The 7,500-nt window shown below is 34.4% G+C and overlaps 1 protein-coding gene and 2 non-coding genes across 3 annotated transcripts in view; 1 reads left to right on the top strand and 2 right to left on the bottom strand.

Moving 5' to 3' along the window:
• LOC143551976 (serine/threonine-protein kinase GRIK2-like) overlaps positions 1–7,500 on the top strand; it is a 233,707-nt gene that overhangs the window by 93,618 nt on the left and 132,589 nt on the right. The window lies entirely within an intron of this gene.
• TRNAW-CCA (transfer RNA tryptophan (anticodon CCA)) lies at positions 4,762–4,835 on the bottom strand. Its single transcript has one exon. It is a non-coding gene; the product is annotated as a tRNA-Trp (tRNA).
• Positions 5,027–5,100, bottom strand: TRNAP-UGG (transfer RNA proline (anticodon UGG)). The gene has a single exon. It is a non-coding gene; the product is annotated as a tRNA-Pro (tRNA).

Raw genomic sequence — 7,500 nt, 5'->3', positions numbered from 1 at the left:
TAACTTAAGTGACACAATAAAAGCTTTTTCTCTTCTTTTATTAACCGATTTATGTATTGGATTTCATTCGCCCCATGGTTGTGAATTGATGATTGGCTTTGTCTACAAGGATTTTGGATTTGTTCATAATGATCAAATTATATCTGGCCTTGTTTCAACTTTTCCAGTCATTCTAGATACAATTTTTAAATATTGGATTTTCCGTTATTTAAATCGCGTATCTCCGTCACTTGTAGTGATTTATCATTCAATGAATGACTAAAAAATAGTCTACTTAATCCAATTATAATGTTTCTTACTTTGCAGTTGTACATAAGCAAAACATTGAAAATTGCTTTCTATTTCTACCCATCCCGGAGATTCATCCTATATTCCTATATATTAATCGAGTCAAATTATTCCAGTAAATAACGGAATCGTGGATAGGAAACTCCATTAGTGACCTACCCCAATTTATTGTAGAAATTTTCGGGATCAATGATTGGACCATGCAAACTAGAAATAATTTTTCTTGGATAAAGGAACAGATTACTCGATCTATTTCCGTATCGCTCATGATATATATAATAACTCGTATTCCCATTTCAAATGCATATCCCATTTTTGCACAGCAGGGTTATGAAAATCCACGAGAAGCGACTGGACGTATTGTATGCGCCAATTGCCATTTAGCTAATAAACCGGTGGATATTGAGGTTCCGCAAGCGATACTTCCCGATACTGTATTTGAAGCAGTTGTTCGAATTCCTTATGATACGCAACTGAAACAAGTTCTTGCTAATGGTAAAAAAGGGGCTTTGAATGTAGGGGCTGTTCTTATTTTGCCAGAGGGTTTTGAATTAGCCCCTCCCGATTGTATTTCCCCCGAGATAAAAGAAAAGATGGGTAATCTGTCTTTTCAGAGCTATCGCCCCAATCAAAAAAATATTCTTGTCATAGGCCCTGTTCCTGGTCAGAAATATAGTGAAATGACCTTTCCTATTCTTTCCCCGGACCCCGCTACTAAGAAAGACGTTCACTTTTTAAAATATCCTATCTACGTAGGTGGAAACAGGGGAAGGGGCCAGATTTATCCTGACGGGAGCAAAAGTAACAATACAGTTTATAATGCTACAGCATCAGGTATAGTAAGCAAAATCCTACGAAAAGAAAAGGGGGGATACGAAATAACCATAGCGGATGCATCGGATGGACGTCAAGTGGTTGATATTATCCCTCCGGGCCAGAACTTCTTGTTTCAGAAGGCGAATCTATCAAATTGGATCAACCGTTGACAAGTAATCCTAATGTGGGCGGATTTGGTCAGGGAGATGCAGAAATAGTACTGCAAGATCCATTACGTGTACAAGGCCTTTTGTTCTTCTTCGCATCTGTTATTTTGGCACAAATATTTTTGGTTCTTAAAAAGAAGCAGTTCGAGAAGGTTCAATTGTCCGAAATGAATTTCTAAACTCGCGCATTTATCGACATCAAGTTTTTAAAAAGAACCAAATTCTTTTTAGTAATTATGATATAAAAAAAGAAATTATAAAAACCCTTTTTATACTATTTTTCTACGAGATGCCGGTAATTCCTTGTACCATATTCCTAGCCATAGTATATAGATTGTGAAGAAGACTGTTTGACTTGACCCCCTCTTTCTTTTTTTGTTTGTTTTTTTTTTTTCAAAAAACCGGGGTGATGTTATTATGTTGCTATTGTGAGATTGAAATGTCATAAAATGCATTTGATTCTAATACAATTTACTTTGGCTAGATCCTATCCAAAAGGAAACGCGAAATAGAACGAATAAATGAAGGGAACAAATATTTCTGGGAGGGGTTATTCGTCTTACTAGTCTTCGACACAAGAAAAGGATTTTTCACACCCTTTTCTTGTGTCGAAATAATAATGATTCTTTATCTTTATACTGTTCGTCAAACATTCCTAATTTTTTTTCGATTTTTTAGAGACGTATCAGAACGTTTTTTAGAGTTATTACGTATTTTTTTCTTATTATTATATTATCTTATCATAATAAATAATTACGTATACATAATTACATATACAATAAATATAAAATACTATAAAAGTGGTGGACAAACAAAAGGGGAGGGGAAAATTGATTGAGTAAATAGAACTTATTCAATGAACTTATAAAAAAATCTTCTAATTATTAAGAACTCAACGGGACCTTCTCCCTCAAATCAGACAAACAAAGAAGGGAATCCGTTGAGTTCTTACGCTTTCATGTATACAACTCAATTCATCCTATTACTATAGGGATGAACCCAACCCGGAATATGAACCATAAAAGAAAACGCCTACTAAACCGATCACAAGAATACCAGCTACAGTACCTATTATCCAAAGAGGAATTCTTCCAGTAGTATCGGCCATTTCCGCCACTTCCCTCCACATTTCATCAAGTGGTCATGCTAGAGACATAAACAGTCATGGATAATTATGAGATGAGATCCTTCCGAATGGGCTAAGAGAGAGAATACCTAGAATGATTAGTCTATTATTTTAGTTCTCTCTCGTTTTCTTAATTGAAGAAATAATTGGAAAATAAAACAGCAAGTACAAAAATGAGTAATAACCCCCAGTAGAGGCTGGTACGATTCAATTCAACATTTTGTTCGTTTGGGTTTGATTGTGCCGTAGCTCTATAATTCGGATTAGGTTTATCGTTGTATGAACTGCATTGGTGATATTGACCCCAAAAAAGAAACGGTAGGTACAGCTAGGCCGTGAACAGCCAACCATCGCACTGTAAAAATTGGATAGGTTCGATCTATGGTCATTGAGGCCTCCTAAAAAGATCTACTAAATTCATCGAGTTGTTCCAAAGAATCAAAACGGCCGGTGATTAATGGAATTCCTTGTCGGTTCTCTGTGAAATACTCGTTTGGCCGAGGGCTTCCAAACACATCGTAAGCTAAACCAGTGCTGACGAATAACCAACCCGCAATGAATAGGGAAGGTATAGTAATGCTATGAATGACCCAGTAGCGAATACTAGTAATAATATCAGCAAAAGAACGTTCTCCCGTGCTTCCAGACATGCTGAGCTCCACATATTCTTGTACAGTCAAAAGGGGATCGATTCAGTAAAAGATTGGATCAGTAAATGTAAATTCACTGAAAAAATCTTTGTGAGATCGTCAATATTGTACCGAGGGCGTCTTTAGAGTATACCGAATCAGTATAGCTATCCTTCTTCTGACACAGCAATGCACTTTCAATAAGTATTGGAAAAAGGTGCTAAATAATTTCTTTCTTGTTGTTTGTCGATGTAAAAGAATGTCCCATTCAATAGAAAATTATTGAATTTCAAATAATCTATTTCTCGCCATTATGAGTTTAGGGCTATAAACTAAGGATAGGGTAAAATGCGAATATGATAAGTGAGTTTCTAATAATTCATGAAATGATTAGAATATTACCGCAAATGTAAGTAGATTTTAGATCTATAAATCTTTGTTATTCATAGTTGTATAAGCGCTTTTTGTTGGAATCTTTTTTTATCTTTTAAGGAATTAGGAATTGGTTAGTCGTCCAGTAACAAGGAATAATAGGAAATTTTCTTCGATAAACGAAAAAGAACAACGAATGAAATAATTGGAATCACTAATGCATGCATTGTTGTATTAGATCGAAATCTGAAATCTGAAGGTTCTTTTTTGACCTAACTACAAAGAGGCGGATTTCTAATAGGAAAGATACAAACTAGAACTTCTAAAGCAAAAGAGAATAGAAATGACTAGTCTTATAATATAGTTGAACCAAAACACCTATATTTTTTTCGAGTGATCGTGTGATCACTTTTTGTTCTCATTCATTCAAGATATTATATGCAAGATATTATAACCTATTACGAAATCTAATTAATTAAAATGAAAGTAAAAGTTTTATAAGATTACTGTTCGCCTAAAATTGAAAATAGATTCGATAAAAAAAAATAGTGATAATTTTCTAATTTGATTCCATAATGATTCGAAAAGAGTTTTGTTTTAAAACGAAATTACACGACCTAATTCTTATTAGTTGAATTGAAAAATGATCCAAGAATGCATTCGCTGATTGCAAACGCGGTATGCGTAGATGTTACAGACGATTAATCAATTTCTTTTTCTAAAGCTGTGACTTTATCCTTGTTAGTGCTGTCTATAATGATATTTGAATCAAAAGCTTGCAATTGGTATTTTTGTTTCTCTTCTATTTTGTAAAAAATGAAACTCAGGTAAGTGCTTTTTTATAAACATATGTATAAAAATAACATATTTCATTTAGCTCCTTGTTGCCTATAATAACTAGTTATTTCGGTTTTCTACTAACGGCTTTAACTATAACCTCAGCTCTATTTATTGGTCTGAGCAAGATACGACTTATTTGAAATGAATTGCACAATTCATAAAAGGAAATCTTTCCGCGAACTTCTGTGTATTTCTAGTTACTTATCGTGTCAATTACCAATTCTTGGTCATTGAGATTCGTGGTAATTTGGATTAATATTTAGGTATAGATATTACCTCTTTTTTCTCCTTTCAAACAAATTGAAATGATTAAAGTTTTTCTTTTTGGAATCGTGTTAGGTCTAATTCCTATTACTTTCGCATATTTACAATACAGGCGTGGCGATCAGTTGGACCTTTGATTAATTAACATCCCCCCCTTTTTTGACCTCCTCCTTTGTTTAATATCCAGGAGGTCAAATTAAGATTGCTGTTCCAGTTCCAGTTAGTGTTTCAGCCGAATTCGATCGAAGAAGATCCGAATCACGCTCTGTAGGATTTGAACCTACGACATCGGGTTTTGGAGACCCGCGTTCTACCGAACTGAACTAAGAGCACTTTCTTATCATAAAAGAGAATACTGTAAAGAAAAAAGAAAAGAATTGGCCCCAATACATCTTGTATGCATACTATATAGTGTCATTGTATGCATACTATATAGTGTCATAAGAATGAAAGATTCTATATGATATGTCCATTGTGAGTTGATCTTAAAAAATACCTCATTACTGCTCAAAGGAGGTAATAGGTAGGGATGACAGGATTTGAACCCGTGACATTTTGTACCCAAAACAAACGCGCTACCAAGCTGCGCTACATCCCTTCCGTTGGTCTACAGTGTCATTGTAGAGAATTCCTGTCTTGTTTTCCACATCGTTATCTCCTCTATTAAAACCTAGAATTTTTCTTTTCATTTCGTCTTTTTGGTCTCATTTAACATATAATAATAGCAAAGACTTCTATCTATATGAAATATGGAACGGAACCCCAAGGAAAAATAACTGAGTCTTTTTGGGGAATATTGGAGAAGAAAAGGACGTTTTTTCTGTATTTAACAAAAAGTAAATCTTTTTACTAGATAATTGTACATTTAAATATGTATTATCTTATTGATTACAATAAAATGAAAAAATGAAGGAGGTTTTTCAATGCGAGATCTAAAAACATATCTTTCCGTGGCACCGGTACTAAGTACTCTATGGTTCGGTTCTTTGGCAGGTTTATTGATAGAGATTAATCATTTTTTCCCGGATGCGTTGACGTTCCCATTCTAGTTATTGGCGCGGGACGGAATAAAGAATATTAGAGATACAATTAAATATCAGCCCCCTCTTTTCTCTTTTTTCCCTTTTTTAGAAGAAGGGAGGAAAGAGAAAGAATAAAAGTGCATTCAACAGCTGTGAGACTCGGGTTCTGGTTGTAATGAAATGAATATTTATTCTATGGAAGTCGAATACAAACAATGGTTCTAGGGAAAGAGTATTATACAAGATACTTATATAAAATATAAAATGCTGTACTGTGATTTGAAAGTTTAGAAATCTTTCTATCTTATTTCCGATATTGAGTGTAGTGAAATCTTGCATAAGAGGATAGCAAGTTAAAAATTCTATTTTGTTTTTTCCTTCCTTTCTTCTTTTTCGTTTCGGATTGAAAGAGGAAGAGTTGAGTAAATGAAAAATCCAAAGGAGGTTCATGGCCAAGGGTAAAGATGTGCGAATACCGGTTCTTTTGGAATGTACCGCTTGTGTTCGAAACGGTGTTAATAAGGAATCAACGGGCATTTCCAGAATTCCAGATATATTACTCAAAAGAACCGGCACAATACGCCTAATCGATTGGAGTTACGAAAATTCTGTTCATATTGTTACAAACATAAGATTCACGTGGAGATAAAGAAATAGATTTGTAGGTTCCCAGCCGGATCTACACGGAATATCTCGTTCTACGTAGGTGCGGAATCCCTACGTAAGACATTACGAGCGTAGAAGACGATATACGTTAACACGATCTAACACACGTTACAATAAACAAAGACACGTTGTATTGCAACTGGAAACACGTGATTCACTGATCACCGATTACACAAAACTGTATAACTCGTTAACTAAAACTCTAACTCGTCTCGTCTCGTCTCTTGATCTAGCCGAACCTAGCAGTTTATATAACACGACAACTTCGCCTAGCATGTTTAGGCGAAGTTGTCCCTAACTTCGCTTGTTCCACAAGTTCGCCTATATAAGCGAACTTGTGAGAACTTCGCTTACATCCAAATACAAATCCAACTAACTCGATTACAGACACTAGACACTGAACTACTGACATCATGTACCAACAAGATTGAAGCGAGTACTTGCGCCCTTATCTTAATCTTACAAGGCAAGGAAAGGGAAAAATGACATTATATATATAACATATTTAACATAGTTAAAAATAATTATAAACAAACCAAATCCTATTTATTTATTCTAATTATAGATCCGGCTGAAATAGGATTTTAGGGATAAGAAATAAACTAACCAAACCATGGATAAATCCAAGCGAACTTTTCTTAAATCCAAGCGATCTTTTCGTAAGCGTTTGCCCCCGATCCAATCGGGTGATCGAATTGATTATAAAAACATGAGTTTAATTAGTCGATTTATTAGTGAACAGGGAAAAATATTATCTAGACGAGTAAATAGATTGACCTTGAAACAACAACGATTAATTACTATTGCTATAAAACAAGCTCGTATTTTATCTTTGTTACCTTTTCTTAATAATGAGAAACAATTTGAAAGAACTGAGTCGACCACTAGAACTACTAGTCTTAGAGGCAGAAAAAGGTAGGTTTACTCTTTATTAACTTGAATTCAAACCCCCATCCGAACTCAAACGCGGATTTCTATTTTGTGGTCAAAATCCAAGAATCCGGATTGAATTCTCGTGTCATAAGAAAAAAAAGAAGAATCTGGGAAGAAGAAATTTTTTTTTGAACGCGTTGATTCATTTTTATTTTGACTACTTTCTTTTCTCATATTTTCTCATATTCTATTCATTTTTATTTTCTTTTTTATTCGACCTTCCCGGAGTTCATTCTCCGGGCAACTCCGTTTAACTGGTGGATTCCTTCCAACTTACTTCTTTTATAATCTCATTGGAAATCATATAAAGACAATTCCTATTTGATATAGCTATTTGTGCAAGTATTTTACGATTAAGAAGCAACTGTCTCTTGTAC

This window comes from Bidens hawaiensis, unplaced genomic scaffold, assembly GCF_021521415.1.
Source record: "Bidens hawaiensis isolate Kalapana, Puna unplaced genomic scaffold, B.hawaiensis_p1.1 tig00016746_1, whole genome shotgun sequence".
NCBI lineage: Eukaryota > Viridiplantae > Streptophyta > Magnoliopsida > Asterales > Asteraceae > Bidens > Bidens hawaiensis.
This window is presented reverse-complemented; position numbering and strand designations above follow the sequence as displayed.